This window comes from Papaver somniferum, chromosome 7 (genome assembly GCF_003573695.1).
Source record: "Papaver somniferum cultivar HN1 chromosome 7, ASM357369v1, whole genome shotgun sequence".
NCBI classification, from domain to species: Eukaryota; Viridiplantae; Streptophyta; class Magnoliopsida; order Ranunculales; family Papaveraceae; genus Papaver; species Papaver somniferum.
The window spans coordinates 125502214-125521127 of record NC_039364.1 but is presented as its reverse complement, the minus strand read 5'-3'; the positions used below and the strand labels follow the sequence as shown (position 1 = coordinate 125521127).

Sequence of the window (18914 nt, the reverse complement as noted above, 5' to 3'; positions counted from 1 at the left end):
TTGGGTATTGGTCTGGCGGTTTACAGCGTGCAGCGTGCAACGCGCAATCACAAGAACGTGTCAGGAAGACATGGACGGTTAGTGATGATGGGAGAAGTGGGCAAAGACTGATCGTGTGACACTAACATGACTCCACTACTCCATCACTCCACTTCCTCCACTTCCCACGAGAGACGAGGGTTGTGCTTTATGACTTGTATAAATAGGTTCTCCTCCCTATTTTCAAAACGGACAAGACAGAAACCAAGTGTTGATACAACATATTCAAACACATAGAGCTTTGCTTACATTATTGCAAGCCAGTTCGGTATTTTGATACAAGTCATAAACAACCAACACCTTCACGATCTCAACACCTTCTTCGCTTCCCTCCCTAAGATCAACCCCATCTCCTTCACTTTGTGACCGAAGCAAGTCTGGAACGACCATTTCTTGGTTTAGGACAGAATTGTACAGATTGATCTCTCGAATCAAAAGCACTCCCGTGCAGTGCATTTGTTTAGGGTTTAGATTCATTTCTCATCCACACACCCCAAATTACCAAAACCAGCAGAAATAGTTTTCACCCATAAACAACGAGCTTGAGGGTCCTTACACGATTCTCCTTTAACCTTAGGTTTCTTCTCGAAACCCTGTAGGTTAACGACTGAAAGACTTCATTGGGATTGTGAAGCCAGACGAAACTACTTCTCTTGTAGTTGAGCGATATGATCTTGCCATTTTCTATCATACGAGTTCAATTGAATAATTGACTCGAGATTATATCTTCGATAGGGCAAGATAAAAAGAAATCACAAATATCTTCGTCTCATCGTTTGTGATTCCACAATATCTAGTTTCGCTACCATACGATTTAGATTATTGTGAGGTGATTGATAATTCTAGGCTGTTCTTCGGGAATATAAGTCCGGGTTATCAATTGGTTTCTGTTCACCTTGATTTTATCAAACGACAAAACAAAACTCTTAGGTTTATCTGTGGGAGACAGATTTATCTATCATCATAGACGTTTCTGTGTGATACAGATTTGTTTATTAAAGTCTTCGACTTTGGGTTGTAGCAACTCTTGGTTGTGGGTGAGATCGGCTAAGGGAATCAAGTGCGCAGTATCCTGCTGGGATCAGAGACGTAAGAAGCGCAACTGTACCTTGAATCATTGTAATATTGATTAGGGTTCAAATACAGTCCAGACCGAAGTTATTTTGTAGTAGGCTAGTGTCTGTAGAGGCTTAATACAGTGTGGTGTTCAATCTGGACTAGGTCCCGGGGTTTTTCTGCATTTGCGGTGTCCTCGTTAACAAAATTTTTGGTGCCTGTGTTATTTTTATTCCGCATTATATTTTGTTATATAATTGAAATATCACAGGTTGTGCGTTAAGATCAATCAATTAGAATATCCAACCTTGGTTGTTGATTTAAATTGATTGACACTTGGATATTGGTCTTTGGTACCATCCAAGTTTATCTCTCTAGTATTTGCAAAAGACTCGTAGATTTCCATTTGCTTGAGTATAGATCAAATCGATAAATTGAGATATTAACTCTTTGATATACTTTTATCTAGATTGAATCTGGCTGTCTAGTTGATTCTCTAGAAAGTATATTGGAGTTAGTCCATACAGATTGCTAATCGAAATATTGGGTGAGGTTGTTAGACCCCCGCTTTTTCAATTGGTATCAGAGCAGGCAAACACGTTCAAGACCTCAAAAGTCTATGTCTGTAGCAATCGGATTATGTGGACAAAGTGGTATCTCCTATCTACGCATAGTCTATGTCTTCCAATACTTCTAACTATGTCAAATGTCTTGATCCCTCCTCAAAGGATAACTCCTTAGTTGATTCTTTCGAATCCCGAGAAGGAAACGAGACAATTGACAGAATGTCAGAAGTAGAAAGGAAGGTCACCAGAAATAAAGAAAAGCCAATTGAGACGATTGACTTTCGCAATCATACTAAAATCTTAGATGGATTTGAAAAGTCTCTTGGACGAGAACGTGAACTCTAAGAAATCATTGAGTCCTTCTCTAACAATATTAAAAAACTCACTCAGGAAAATATGCTTCAACAAGAGAAGATTAGTATCCTTGAGAATACTGTTAAAGAAGGGACAATTAGAGAAAAACGTTTAATTGATACACATTCATCAAATCTTAACAACCTTCGTGTTGAAACAGAGAACATTGCTGCATCTCTTCACCTTGACCAACAACAGTTGATCTCCTTAACTAAGGAAAACACTGTAGTGAGAAATTCTTCTATATCACGGGCTGGTTCTCAATATGAGTTGCCTGTCATAAAGAAAAACTCATCAAAGGAAGCTCTTGTAGAAAATAAACGGCAGGCTTCCAAACGGGACATGGGTTTGAAACAGATGCCTTTGAACAACTCTCTTTCACAAAATTGTTCCTTCCGTGGGAAAACGAATCATAGTGCTAAACATTGTTTTGATAGGAAGAAATAGATCTCCGATCTTCGAAATCTTCTTCTATTTACCGTCAACCGAGTTAATCATCTGACGGCATCAACAATGGATTTCACTCCCACAGAAAACCAGAACTCTCATAAAAATATTTTTAATGATCACTCATTTCAGAATCTTTACAGGGACCGTGTTTATTCTCATGGTACAAACTACACCACAAAAACACAGTTTCCCAATGTCTATGAGAACATAACTGGTAGATCTAAGTCTGGAAGGTGGAGACCTATCTCAGTAAATCCTCTAGAACCAATCTCTAGAGGTCCTAGACTAGTTATCAAAAATCTCCATTTAATGGACTCTCAAAAAGGGCAGTAAAAACTTGCTATGGAGTTGAAAACAGTCAAAAGAGGTAAGAAATACAAAAGTCAGACTGTCAGGTGGTATTTCCAAATCGTCTCTCAACACTCATGGTGAGATTATATCTCATCCTACCTAACTTTAGGTATTGTCATCCTTGTGTCTAACTTGAGAGTCACAAGGATGTCTGTTTATGAGATGCTCAAGTCTTAGGTCGATTACCATATGTTCTAAGTCTGATGTCTGTTTTACAGGTTGAGATTTTTTTTTATTATTCTCTCTGTATCTAATGTATCTTTTTCTGCTCTATCTACTCTGGTTATATATTGAGCCCAGTTTGAAAGAGGCATTATGAAAAATAGTATGTATTTACACTTGGGTCCTTCTTGATCTTCTGGTATCCGATTCGAGCTCACGAATGTCCAAGTCTTCTTTAGGAAACTCTAGGGTTTTCACCTAAAGGTGTTTCTCTCTTGATTGATAACACATATATATATATATATACTTCTAGTATGTGTTTATCCCCTTCCCAGAAAATTATTTTTATGGGAACCTCTGCTGAGCCTCAAGAAGAAGTGAACTCTGTAATGGAAGAAGATTTCAAAGGATTGATTCAGCTCAAGATATGATCCTGAAAAAGATGCTTGAAAGAAAAGAGTATAACTCTTGGATAGGAGAATCTGTCAAGGATTTAATTCTCGTTCAGAATGAAGTAAAGAACGAGCTTGCTAACCTTCAATTGCAGATAAACCAGCTTATTGATGGACAAGCAAAGATTCTTGATAATCAAAACATCCTGATCAGGAACCAGAAGAAAGTCATCCTTGATTGTGTCAAAGCCAGGCACCTTGCCCGCATCGTTCACCGAAAAACTAATGTTCTAACTCATGAACATGGTGTTTCTACGGTCAAGAAAATCAAAGATATCAGTGATACTTTTTATGATGGACCATTTCAAAGGTATGAAATCATCAAAGAAAATTGATCTTCTTCTTTTCTAGGAAACTTCTTAAAAGAATTTTTATTCTTGTTTTTGTTTAAGAAGGATAACTAGGGTTTGGAATCGCCATTATTGTGAGTACACATAGCTATGTCCAACGTTTTCATCTTGCAATGTTTTTAGATTTATTTATTTAAATTCTAAAGTGATTTGGAAGATGATGTTTGCAGTATTAATCTTTATGATTTTATATATTGCAATGTGTTATGGGATATGTGTGTTTGCATCCATGAACTATTATTGTCCCATACGATGTCAAAAGTTATCTCTTTCATATGTCGATATGCATGTATTGATACAAGATCGATGCACTTTTGACAAGCAAAAGTTAAGCCTATTATGTCAATTCTTTGATGGAAGATAGGTTAAAATATTTTGTTTACGAAGATTATGTCTATTATATGTCGTTATGCAAATAGTGATGAAGATAGAATGAATCTTTGTATATTATGCAGTATTGATCTTCCCTGGTCCATATTTTATGTATATGCTGTGCGGCTCCATAAGTTTTCTTATGTGAGCATTTCCAACTAAACAAATCATAGATTCATTTGTGATTAACTTGGTTGTGTATTCCGATTAAATTAATCATGGGTTCTCTTGTGATTATTTTGATTGAGAATTTTAATTTTGGATACAAAATCATTTCCTTATGGTTTTTAGGGTCCAAAGAAATCCTTATTTTCTTGTAAAAGTAAGGTCGCTCTTGTTGTTCTTTCGGGAATGACATCAAATGGGGGAGAGTTCTTTTGAACTTGCGCTTAATTTCCATATCTTTATGGGGAGTGCGGATGTGGAATATTTTAGGGGTTATCTTGTATCTTTATAAACTCCTTGATGAATGCATTTAGCTTCGGCTTTATGATTGCGTCTAAACAAGTTGATATGTGCTTTTCTTTGGTCTTGAAGCATCTCCGTGGAAATTTCATTAGGATCCCGTTTTCGTACCTTTTCCAATTTTATTGATAAAAAGGGGGAGAATTAATATGTAGTTCACACTAAAAATACATATGGTTTACGTGTTTTACGGATCATTATGTAAGGGGGAGTGGTTTTCATGTTGAGATGAAAGTATTTACTAAGGGGGAGTGATACATATTACCATAGTATTATTGTCGAAGTTGTGATATAAGAACTTTGATACTGTGTAATAATACTATGACAATGTATAACAATGATCGAGAGCTTTTGTTTTCTCATTGTTATGACTACGGATCTTCAACAACCATGATGTTGAATTGAACATCTATGGAATCATGGGAGTACTTGGAAAAGACAAAGTTTTCGAGTAATATTGAAGCACCAAGGAGATCAAGCATGTGGACGAGAAGCTACAAAGTTTTATTTATTTTGTAATCCATATGTATTGATAGTTTTGCCACTAAAATTGACAAAGGGGAGATTTTTAGATCATTGCTCGGTCGAACTCGCATACGTTGCTATCTCAAGCATGTTTGTCAAGTTTAGTTGTCAAAACTATATGTTTTGATTTCTAGACTACTTATAGCTATGTCTCGGTTTAGGACAGTTTAATGTAATTGAGCTCCAGACTCCATGGCGATCATCTTACGAAGACGAAGAACTACTCAAGGAACCAGTGGAACTTCATCCGACTAAAAGGTATGTGAAGACTTGAACTTATCTATCACTCAAAAGTCTACTTTATCTCCTACTCTTGAGACAAAGTCGTATAAGTATGATAGTTTTCATACATACACATTTGCTATTTCGAGCCGAGTTTACTCGCCTATCTTTTTCTCGAAATATGTGTTGGTAAGCTTTCGCTTTAACCACTTTTTATCTTAACCCGTGACGAAAGTCATGATGACGTTTCAATCTTGAAAATAGCTTTGATGACGATAGTTGTGAATAACGACCGTTATAACATTATAGAAGAATGTTTCAATGATTGAAATGTAGAGTTGAGATTACGTAACCAACTATGGATATAAGCATATATAGTGTGTTCGCACATTAATGTATAAATTCATGTGTCGGAAACCAAGTGTGTGTATAAGGTATTGGCGAAGGAGACAGGTTGGGTACGCGTACCAGCGGATGTTTTCGAATCGAAAATTTCTGCTTAGTTTGTAAGTTTGCAAACTGTTAAACCAGTCACCTTAGGTACGCATACCCGTACGCGTACACACGGAAGTTTTCAAACCGAAAATTCTTGCTGAGTTTCTAAACTCAAATCCGGTAGCTATGGTACAAGTACCCGTACGCGTACCCAAGCTGGTTATATTTCTCAAATCGGAAGTTCATGAACTTAAACAATAAATCAATAAGGAATGCAATCTTTGCAAACCGTGGCTATATTGTTCATGAATTGATTCAAGTGAATCAAACCGATTTTGTTTCAATTGTGTCTATTCATAAAGATCTAAGCAATTGAACAACTCTTCAACTAGTTCTTATGAGTCATTTGAACTAGTTATGTGAAGAAGATGAATATGGTTAATATGGGAGTGCTCGTATGGCTAACCATTGGTTAACTATTTGTGAACCAACTAAGTGTACACGTTTAGGTACGGTTACTCAAACCTAAATGAAATACATTTCATTATTTTTGTGTGACAATCTAAGTTTCGATCTAACGGTTGAAAGATATTATCTTGGTTAAATCAGGTTTTTCATCTGACGATGAATATTGAATGCTTTGTTACCAAGGTAACTTGGATTGCAAACCCTGATTTGAAAACTATATAAAGGAGACATCTAGCATCTGGAAAAACTAATCCCTACCACCTCTTGTGTGATACTAGTTGGTTTTGCTAGAGTCGATTCTACTTTAACCTTAGGTTTCTTCTCGAGACCCTGTAGGTTAACGACTGAAAGACTTCATTGGGATTGTGATGCCAGACGAAACTACTTCTCTTGTAGTTGAGCGATCTGACCTTGCCATTTTCTATCGTACGAGTTCAATTGAATAATTGACTCGAGATTATATCTCCGATAGGGCAAGATAAAAATAAATCACAAACATCTTCGTGTCATCGTTTGTGATTCCACAAATCTAGTTTTGTTACCATACAATTTAGATTATTGTGAGGTTATTGATAATTCTAGGTTGTTCTTCGGGAATATAAGTCCGGTTTATCAATTGGTTTCTGTTCACCTTGATTTTATCAAAAGACGAAACAAAACTCTTAGGTTTATCTGTGGGAGACAACATTATCTATCATCGTAGACGTTTCTGTGTGATACAGATTTGTTTATTAAGGTCTTCGACTTTGGGTCGTAGCAACTCCTGGTTGTGGGTGAGATCAGCTAAGGGAATCAAGTGCGTAGTAGGATCAAAGACGTAAGGAGCGGACTGTACCTTGAATCAGTGTGATATTGATTAGACTTCAACTAGAGTCCAGACCGAAGTTAGTTTGTAGTATGCTAGTGTCTGTAGCGGCTTAATACAGTGTGGTGTTCAATCTGGACTAGGTCCCGGGTTTTTTTTGCATTTGCGGTTTCCTCGTTAACAAAATTTCTGGTGTCTGTGTTATTTCTATTCCGCATTATATTTTGTTATATAATTGAAATATCACAGGTTGTGCGTTAAGATCAATCAATTAGAATATCCAACCTTTGGTTGTTGATTTAAATTGATTGACACTTGGATATTGGTCTTTGGTACCATCCAAGTTTATCTCTCAAGTATTTGATAAAGACTCGCATATTTCCATTTGCTTGAGTATAGATCAAATTGAGAGACTGAGATATTAACTCTTTGATATACTTTTATCTAGATTGAATCTGGCTGTCTAGTTGATTATCTAAAAAGTATATTGGAGTTAGTCCATACAGATTGCTAATCGAAATACTGGGTGAGGTTGTTAGACCCCCGCTTTTTCACTAGGGTTTTCCAAAACCTCTATTAGGTTAACGACTTGAAGGCTTCATTTGGGATTCGTGAAGCCAGATCCAATACTTTCTCTTTAGCTGCGTATTCTGATCTTACTTGTTCTATCGTATTGAGTTTTATCTTCTCTAATAATTACTCGAGAATTATCTCTGATATGTAAGATATAAAAAGTAATCGCAACAGTTCCTCGTCTCAGACTCTTGTGATTCCACGATAAAATTTTCTGTTAGTCAGTTGGGTTATTGTGAGGTGAATGATATTTCTAGGTTGTTCTTCGGGAGCATAAGTCAGTGGTATTAGTTGAGTTTCCTGTTCACCTTGATTTATCAAAAGACAAAAATAAAAAAGAATAAAGGATAAAGATATTTGTGGGAGACAAATTTATTTATAAGTCTTCGACTTTGGGTCGTAGCAACTCTTCGGCGTGGGTGGGATCATCTAAGGGAATCAAGTGCGTAGAGTCATGTTGGGATTCAGAGGCGTAAGGAACACGACTGTACATTAATCGGTGTGAGACTTGGTTAAGGATCAATTACATTCCAGTCCGAAGTTAACTTTTAGTAGGCTAGAGTCCGTAGCGGCTTAATACAATGTGGTGTTCAAAGCTAGACAAGGTCCCGGGTTTTTCCTGCATGCATTTGCGGTTTCGTCGTTAACAAAATTTCTAGTGTTTGTGTTATTTCTTCTCCGCATTATATTTGTTTGTATAATTGAAATATCACAGGTTGTGCGTAGTTCAGTCAGTTGATAAATCCGACCTTGTTTGTTGGATAAGAACTCGATTGACACTTGCACATTGGTATATGGTACCGTCCAAGTTATTCTCGTTTCAATCAGTTTCACAGATTTCCATTTGTTGATTTACTGATTGAATAGAGAAAGAGATATAACTCTTTGATATCTTTCTTGATTGAGATCGCTTTATAAGTTGGTGGTCTCTGAATTATATTGGAGTTAGTACACACAGTTTTTCGAACGAATTATTGGGTGGTGTTGTTAGACCCCCGTGTTTTCAGGTCCATCAAATTGAAGCAACATAAACCCAAAATATGGTAGAATCTTACCTAATTGGGGCCATTTGAAGTTCCAGGATAGTTTGAATATCAGAATCACCACCAGAACCTACATCAACGAGTTCATGTTCTTCGCGTTCTTTGTGTTCTTTGCTTTCTTCAACATTTTCATTAACAACCTCTTTGGATTTTGATATGTGTCCAACCTTTGGATTAGGAGTTTCACGTCGAATTTGTTTTACTCGAGCTCGATGAGGTTCATTAGATTTAGTCATCCTCATATAGAAGAATCGATGATGATTTGATTCAGCGACTATTAATTGAAATAGAGTTAAACGAGAGAAATTTTTTTCCTCTGCCTCATCCGGTAGTCAAGAAGAAGAGAAGAAGAAGAAGAGTTAAAGTGATATTTGATTAGGTTGAGCTTTTATACTTTGATTAGTAAAAGGGTATGTAGGTATTTTTATGTATCATTAGGACATCCCATAGATACTTTCATTGGATGAATGTAAATAAGTAGCCCCAAATTCTTTTGGGGATAGCTCTAGAAAATGCCATGCAAAATAACTTTTGATGTTTTATTTTTGCTAGTCTTTCTGAAGTCATTGCGTAATTATATACGCAAGATCACCATTGATATTTTTATATTTTTTACTTATAGAAGTCGAAAAACAACTTCTTAACTAGGTTTTCCTAACGCCAAATGAATGTAGTGAATATGCATATTTTTACTTATGCTTGTTTTTCAATTCTGCACTTGTTCCAGAACTTGATGGATTATCAAGATGTTGGAACTTTTTAACTGGGTTTCTTAAAAGCTCAGTTGTTAGTATGACTAGCAATTCAAAATGCCATCCCAACAATAGACAACCTAGATAGGAGAGTTTGTGAAATGCAGGAATTAAAATGTTGTTTTTCCAATGCTGAAGAAGAAGAAGTGAATCACATCTTGTTGCAATGCCCTTTCATCAGAAGCATATGGGAGAAGCTTTTAACATCTTTGGATACTGATTGGGTGCACAAAAACTTTCAAAGACCAAATTCTATAATGGCACACTGGCTCATGTAAAAAGCTAGCATAAAAGGTCTTGTACATTACTCCGTTTGCAGTTAGTTGGGTGGTATGGAATGACATGAATATGAGGCGAAGAAAAAGGGTACAGACAAGGATATGTTAATAATCGAAATCAATAGGCTAATTTTTCAACGTGGGGAGCTGCATTCCTGGTTCTAAAATATTAGGTCCCGTTTAGTATAGTTTTCAAAAACAGTTTTCTGTTTTTAAAAACAGAGAAAACAGAAAACAGGAGAAAACGCGTTTGGTAAGAACATTTTCAGAAAATGTTTTCTATCTGTTTTCTGTTTTTAAAAACAAAAAAATGAAAACAACAAATTATTGTTTTCTGTGTTTTCTCTTTTTTTCTTTTCTTTATTCTTTTCTTCTTTTCAGAACAAAGTAAGAGATGGGGAATGACTGCAAGTGAGTCATGGCTAATATCACTATCTCTTAGACGAATCTTTACATTTGATCCGATTTAGTTGGTTTTCCTTGTTTTCAAAAACAGTTTACCAAACAATTTTTAGAAAATGAAAACAAGGAAAAAAGGGTATGTTTTTAAAACAGTGGAAAACTGTTTTTCAAAACTGTTTTTCAAAACTGTACCAAACAGGCCCTTAGTTTCACTGATTTGATTTTTAACTGGAACGTTGTATTCCATTCCAGTTAACTTTGGAATTGATAATTGGGATCCAATTATTGGGCTTGTAATTTATATCTGACCGTTTCTGCAGCCCAATTGTTATCCGTTTAACAAAATCTTACCCCCTCCATAAAAAAAAAAAACCGTTTTTTTGGAGACTACCCAAAAATGGTGGGGGACTACTTTGTGATTGGAACATCTATCCTATAGTTATAAGGGGTATCCTAAAGTGTAGAATTGACTAACCTATCCTTAACCTAATTCAATTTAAAACCAACCTAATAACCACCTATATATATATATAACCACCTCCTCCCATCACCACCGCCGCTCACCACCACCGGCCACCACCTACCACCTTCGCTACCAGCACCACCGACCACCTCAAACCACCACCGCCGCCACCTCTATATATAGCTTAATTTAAATCATTAACAAAATCAAAATTATAACAAACTCATTATTTTTCATTCGTTTTTGGTTGAAAAAATGAGAAGTAATCGTAAAATGAGTTGAAAATGGAAGTCGCAGAGAGAACTTCGGTTAGGAATTTTGGGAAATTTTTGGTCGAACTAGCCGAACCTGATGGAAACGAAGAACATGAAGGAAAGTTCAGCTATTTCGAAGAAAAAAAAAGTTTCTAGGTGCAGGTTGTCGAACTTAGTTTTAATGGAGTTTTTGCTTTCAGAAAAAAGTTCGGTTACGTCGCAGTTTTTTTTTCCTAACCGAACTTCTGGTTCGATTACGTCGCAAAAAAAAATTTCCTAGCCGATCTTTAAGTTCGGTTACGTCGCAAAAAATTTCCTAGCCGAACTTTTAGTTCGGTTACCTCGCAATTTTTTTCATAACCAAACTTTTCTCTGAAAGCAAAAACTCCATTAAAGATGAGTTCGGGTATCTGTGTCTTCAAAAGCATTAGCCGAACTACACTAGCAGAAGAGTTCGGCTACCTGTTCTTCAGATTTCGTAGCCGAAATCAGTTTATAAAATTTTCATTTTTCGAAAGTGTATGCCAATTCAAACAAGATTAAGTAAATTTGAAATATACCTAAGTACCCAAAACCCTCGTTTCCAAATCAATCATCTTAAAAAAAAAAAAAAAAAAACCAACTAATTAATCTAACCTCACTGATCACTAACTAATCATTATACTAACTAATTTAATTACCGAGGATAAGTTTGGTATTAAAAAAAACTTAGATAAGGGTATTTCTAATATCCACCCAAAAAAATGGAGAGTAATCCCCACCATTTTTGAGTAGTCACCAAAAAAAACGGTTCATTTAAAAATAAAAAAAAATGGTCATGGACCCATGCCCCACCATGTCCAAACTTACCACTTGTTTCTCGGCAAAGTCGAGGCGATACCCCTGCAGAATTCAATTGCCCCATTTTCACTCTTGAAAACCCTAAACCACCACCAATACAAAACAATTCAATCCCAGATTTGCTTCCTAAAATGAGCGACAAACCAATACCAATACCAAAATCAACACGGTTGAATTGCAACTTAAGAAGTTGAGGATCGATTGTATGATCTCATTAGTTACTGAGAAATCAACAGCAGTAGCGGGAACTTTTTAATACTGGTAGTAGTGGAGATATTGTGATGACTATTCTGGATACAGAAGTTCAGGTGATATTGATGAGGATCTTCATAGTCGGCTGTTTGGGGCGGATGTGCTTATCTCTGGGATGAATGGATTGGGTGCAGAAATTGGTATATGTTTCTCTCTTTTGTTCTAAGTTAGAGTTGAAATTTGTAGATTTTAGTTTTTTAAATGTTTATAATTGAATTTTATTATGAGAAGATGAGGTTTTTGTTGTACTTAGTTTGATCTGATTTTCTTCTTTTAATCTTGTTTCCTTGAGCTTGTTCAGCTCATTTTGTCATTGAATTTGTTTTGCATAAATGAATGTTCTGGTTCTTACATTATTACTTGTAACAATGTGCAAACTTCCAAATTCAAGGTCTTCTACAGCTTATGTAATCACTGAATGTTCTTATGTGAAACTAAATTGTTCAGTTTAACACTGCACATAGCTATTAGTGTGTGTTCTAAAGGTCCATTTATGCTTATTGATCGTCATCTTTTATTCTCAGCCTTATCATGTGTGATTTTTGTTTGCAGCAAAGAATCTTATTCTGGCTGGTGTCAAATCCGTAACTCTTCATGATGAAGGGATTGTGAAGCCGTGGGAATTGTCTTCAAATCCGTAACTCTTCATGATGAAGGGACAATGAAGCCGTGGGACTTGTCTTCTTTTCGCCGAGATTGATGTATTGTGGGGAGGAGTTCTAATGTATGTTTTTCTTGGTTATATTGTTGCAACTGAACCTTTAGTTATATTGTTGTTTGTATTCTAATCTATGTTTTACTTGGTACTTTGAAACAGTTCTTTTACTTTGACTCTGTTGGATCTCTTCCTGGCTCCTGCTGAGCCATAGGATCCTAACAATTTGAACCAGTGAATAGCCGGTACGATGCCCAGATAGCAATGTTCGGATCCAAGTTTCAGAAGAAATCTGAGGAATTTAAAGTGTTTATGATTGGATCTGGTGCTCTTGGCCGTGAAGCTAACGATGGGAGTTTCTTGCAATAACCAAGGGAAGCTAACGACTACTGATGAGGATGTCATTGAGAAGGGTAATCGTAGCAGACAGTTTCTTTTCAGGGATTGGAACGGCGGCCAGGCTAAGTCTAAAGTTGCTGCCTCTGCAGCGCGTCGATAAATCCACACTTGCACATTGAAGCTCCGCAAATCGCGCGTCCCCTGAAACAGATAGTGTGTTCTATGATGCATATTGGGAGAATCTGAATGCTGTTTTGAGTGCACTAGAAGCGTCCACATTAGGATATACATGAACCGGAAGTGCTCGTATATCCAGAAACCGCTTCTGGAGTCTGGAACATTAGGAGCTAAATGCAACGCTGAGATGGTTATTCCTCTTTTGACGGAGAACTATGGTGCGTCAAGAAAAGCGGGCACCAATGTGCAGTCTTCACTCAGTCCCACACAACGTTGATCACTGCTTGGTGTGTGCTCGCTCTGAGTTCGAGGGCTTACTCGAGAAGAAACCAACAGAAGTTAACTCCTACTTGTCCAATACAATTTGAAAAGGTATGTCTATATTATTGCAAGTTAACCAGCGGAATGATGCTCCTTCTTCTTACGATATACTTTAGGATTTTGGACCAGAGATCTGCAATGAAGTGATTTTGGATAGCTCTTATTTAACGAGTCTATTGACCCTTAGTGATCTGGTGGTGCCCACTTCCGTCTATTGCTTGAGCAGGAATAGACTGACCTTTGTCAGCTTAACATGAAATGATTTTAATTTTTCTTTTGTTGCTTTAATTTAGTGAACCTTTTAGTTAAATGTCTCTTGATTTTTATGCAGGATGATGTCACAAATTACCATATGGACTTGATAGCTGGATTGGCTAACATGCGACAATCCTGAAGTTGACAAGTCGAAGCTAAGTTTATCGCTGGGAGAATCTTGCCTGCAATTGCAACCTCCACAGCAACGGCAGCTTGTCTTGTGTGCCTGAAACTAAACAAGGTGATGGAACACACTAGTTGGAGGATTGATTACATCAACACTTTTCCGAACTTGGAACTACCCCTATTTGAGTATTTTCTATGGCAGAGCCAGTCCCACCAAGGTTTTAAGCACAGAGATATTGTGTGGACCTTGCGAGACAGGTGGGTTCTCAGGGACAACCTACATTGAGGAAGCTGATGCACTGGTTGAGCGAGAAGGATCTGAATGTAACAGCATATCAGCTTGGTCTTCAACAGTCTGTTCCCCAGGCACAAGTACTGGATTGGTGGAGTGGTAGTTGACCTAGCCACGGAAGTTGCTGAAGTGGAAGTGCCTCCATACCAACACCATGTTGGCGTGGTGGTAGCATAAAAGGATGGTGACGATAGCGACATTCATATCCCTCTGCTTTCTGTTTACTCCCAGTAGTCATTTTCTTCCCACCTTTACAAGGTATGTAGGTATGGCGTTTTTTTGGCAATTTGATACATGTTTGCCATGGTCGTTGAATATAGCATTGTTCTAACATCTCCGGAATGCAGAAATTGCTTCTTTTTCGTTGCACTCATTGCATGTTTGTTATATATGCGGAATTGTTATTGTATATATAACTGAAAGAAGGAAATCCAAATCTTGAATATATAAACTTAACATTATTATTAGGGTTTTAGGGGTTTATGATAATTCAGATCTATGAAACTGTTGTTGGTCTTTTTCGTTGTGCGCTTGGTTTTGTAGTTTTCAGAAGATAAAACCTGTGGTGGAGATTACATAGTTTCGTTGGTGGCTCAATCACCAGACTCAACTGTACGGACAGCTGTAGCAGGAAACTTCTATCAATTTCAAGAGCCGAATCTACCGGGTTAGCTGGTATTATTCATAATAATTCATTAGATACTGAAGAATGTGTTAGGAAGCTTCTGAAGTTTGTGCTAATATAGACAATGATGATAATGAGATGATGGATTATGGGAGTCAACTGAGGATATCTTTGAAGCTTACTCTGGTATCCTCCGGGGGTGAAGGGTTATAGTGTTCATAGGAAGATCTGATGTTGCCACATGCGTATTTTGGAATTTATTGAGTTCGTGTTCAGTGATAAGATGAGGTATGTTATGCTTATCTAGGTATGTTATGTTATGCTTCCCAGTTTCTGTTCTACATAATCTCATTTGGTCTGTTGTATTTCGGTGAGTGCAGGAGTATCCTACTGCGATTATATTTTTCCTTTGCCTTTCAGGGATGAAAGTGTTTCTAAAGTTGTTGTATGGGTGTTGGATGATCTAGCTGATACACTGGGTCCAAAGTTATAGTTCAAGGGAAAGAGTGTTTTATGCCGAGTTTTTAGGAGAGTGTCTTGGAGCCGAAAGATGATCAGCTCAAAAAAAACAGCACCTTGGGTACAAGGAATGATTCAACATGTTCTATTATCTTAATGGGTGATTCAAGTACTTGCCCTCTCTGGTTCTTATGTTGTAAGAGACATTATTGTTTGGAATCTGTCTGTCTGTGGTGGGACATGCCTTGGGTTTGTCGCAAGCACTGCAGGAGATTCGGTAGTGCCCCTTGTCATGCGCTTTGTGCAGGAGACAAACACTCTCCATTAGTAAATGCTGGTTTGGAGTTGTTGCTTCATTCAATGAAGGATGAGAACGGCTATGTAAAGTATACGGCGTGGTCTTTAAGTAGGATGTTTGAGACATTGCATTCACCTGCCCTTGGTTTTTCTGTGATCACTCCTGTGAATCTTCGTCACATCACGGGTGTGTTGCTAAAGAGCATTAAAGTTCCAAATGTTGCAGTGAAGGTCTGTGGGGAATTTACTTCCTTGCCTCAAAATATGAGGATGCTGGTACAAGTTTCTCTCTCCTCTCACCTCATCTCCCTAGCACAATATCTTCCCTGCTTGCTGCCACAGAGAGAACTGAAGCCAGTGATTCCAGGCTCATATCTTCTGCATATGAAGACCCTCAATGAGGTTCTTAGGTATTCCAATATTGCGGAGTCAACAAACGTCATTTCTCAGCTCTTACCTGTCATTATGACCAGGTTGTCCTAGACTATGAATCTTCAGATCCTATCATCAGATGATAAATAAAAGCAGGGAGACTTACAAGCTCTGCTCTTCGGTGTTCTTCAGGTGATGGTGTGCTTCAGATGAGAGCAAGACTGTTATTCTTCAGGCAGCAGATCAAATTATGATGTTATTCCTCTTAAGTGTTTGGTTGCCACAGCTCTACAGTACATGAAGAAGCGATGCTTGCTATCATGGTATTGGCTTATGCTACTGGTTCCGAATTTGGCAAGTACATGCCAGAATTCTGCAAGTATTTGGAGACGGGGTTTGCAGAATTTTGAGGAGTACCAGGTTTGCTCAATATCTGTTGGGGTTGTAGGTGATATTTGCTGTGCTTTGGATGACAAGATCTTACCGTTCTGTGTTGGGATCACGTCTCAGTGACTTGGCAACGGGTGTTCTTCATCGATCTGTGAAGCCCACTATATTTTCATGCTTTGGAGATTCGTCTTGCAATATTTGAGCACTTTGAGAAGTACCTTGCCTATGCAATTCCGATGAGCCTCTGAGGTTTGTGCTCAGATGGACTGAGGTGTGGTATCTTCGAAGCTTACTCTGGCATCCTCCTGGGCGGTTAAAGGGTTCCAAGACAGATCTTTTGATGCCCTTTGTGCAGGAGAGAAACTCTCTCCATTGGATCGATGTGCTACAGCTTGGTCTTTGAGTAAGAGGATACTGGAGACGACATTGAATTCGCCTGACAATCTTGAAAAACAAAATTCCTAATTGATTAGTCGGAATGTCTAAGATATAATTTTGATGAAATCAAATACAGCAAAGAAACAATAATTATGGGCTGATAATGGAGGCTTTTTAACTTGATGTAAACAAATCAAGAGAAAGAAACTGAGAGAGAGAAAGAAACTGAGACTTTGATGATCGTGACAAAGATCCCATTGTATGTACAGATTAGGATACCGAAAATACAAACCAGAGTGGCAATGTCAGTGCAGTTGCACGTGCGTAGCTGCTGTTTAGGGTTAAACCCTAATCACTAATCACTAATTAGTGATTTAGAAATCAAAATCTATGGCCGTTCATAATATAACCCCTCTTTCCTTGAACCGTTGATCACAAATTAATGGAACTATCTAAGGAATCTCAAACCCCTCTTTCCAAACTCTGTTTACTGGTTAAGAAAAGGAAAGATAAGGTGCATAAATATATGTCCATAGAATGAATTGAAAGGCTGTGGCTTGATAGAAGATTCAATTAAGAGATCCAAGTAAATCATCATCAATCTTACATAATACAATACAATTGAAGGTATGTTCTTGTTTTTTGATTTTAGTTATGAATTCATTCTGTGTTATTAGATCCATAAGTTTTCATAAAAAAATCACTACAAATATTTTGGAAATAAAATTGAGCACGTTATCACCACCATTACTCAGTTGTACCGGTTTTTGATGTGATCCACCCCACCCCCCTAATTTACCAGTACTACTGATATATAGTAGTTGAAGATCTGATAAGATAAACTAGATCAATTCGGTCCTAATTAACTAAACGTCCGACCTAACTAGGTCTGATTTGTAATTTTATCGCCAAGCCTAACCGAAAAGAAAAATATATTGTACACGTATGTCTCTCAAATTTGTTCTGTGCATCTATGTAAATCATAATCAATCTTACATAATACAATCAAACTAAAACCTACACCAAAAATAATAGACTATGGAATATAACTATCTTAATATGTTAAGATTAAAAATAGAGTCATTTAATGATTTAAGATTCAAAAACCTTTTATTGATTTCTTTTCTAATCTTTTCTTTTTAATATTATTATTTTTTTCTAGGATATGGAGTCTCTCCCCTCGGATGCTTTACTAAATATTCTTTCTAGAGTTCCAACGGAGTCTGTTTTAAATTGCAAGCTGGTATGTAAAAAGTGGCCAACTCTTGTACATCAAAGTGGAAATTACTTTGCTAATATGCACCTTGGTCACCAAATTAACAATTTGTACGATAAGGGCAGTAATATTGCCGCTAAGGTGGTACCAAGCCTCTTTTTTGCTAGTCAAAGTGAAAATTATGATGCCCCAACATTGCTCTACCACTGGAGACATCTTAACGATAGGATTAGCGCCAAGGAGAAATACTCTTACAAGGAAAATCTAAAAAAGATCAATCATCCTCCTATACGCAATAAAATATTTGATCACTTTGTTGGCTCATGCAATGGTTTGATTTGCGTGTTTATATGCCACCGAGTTATAGATCCCATCTATATTTTTAATCCCATTACTAGAGAATATGTTTATCTTCCTGAACTAGTGGTGGAACCAGAGGCTCGTCCTCCCAGGGATATAGGCGAAAAAGTGCTCAACTTTGGTGGCATATCATGTGGATTTGGGTATGCTAGGTCTTCCAATGAGTACAAGATTGCTAGAATCTATTATCGTCGCAACACTCGTAAAGGTCATGTTGAAGTGTACACACTTGGTAGCGGCTGTGGCTGGAGAGACAAAGGTACAATTCCCTATTGTAGATGGTGGATTTTCGACAAGGGCTAAAATCGTAAACTCATAATTATACGAAGCTCTGATCCAACAATCAGACGTGAATATTGAGACACGTGTCTCTCATCGAATTCTCAACGGAGAGTACTTTCTCTCAGAATACATGTAGATATGTAGTCTCACGACTGGACAACGGCATATCTCATGAATACTGAACACTTTCAGTGATTATTTCTATATAGTATCACGAGATGGACGGCTCCTAGACAGCTTGCTCTGCTAGTATAGAGCGATAACGTCTTCAGGAACAAACAACGAGTTTACCCTGACTATATAAAGGATATGACTTACCGACAAGCTCATATCGGGATAATTGATGCTCCTAGACAGCTCGCTCTGCTAGTATAGAGCCACAAAGTTAATTATTCCTAATTAAGATTAATTTTGCCGTGACATTCACTACTGAATTCCCAG

At 37.3% G+C, this 18914-nt stretch overlaps 2 pseudogenes; both read left to right on the top strand.

Annotated features, from left to right (window-relative positions):
• The first annotated feature begins 12809 nt into the window (after positions 1–12809).
• Positions 12810–13471, top strand: LOC113295183 (annotated as a pseudogene).
• A 1864-nt stretch (positions 13472–15335) lies between these two features.
• Positions 15336–18024, top strand: LOC113295182 (annotated as a pseudogene).
• Positions 18025–18914: the final 890 nt, after the last annotated feature.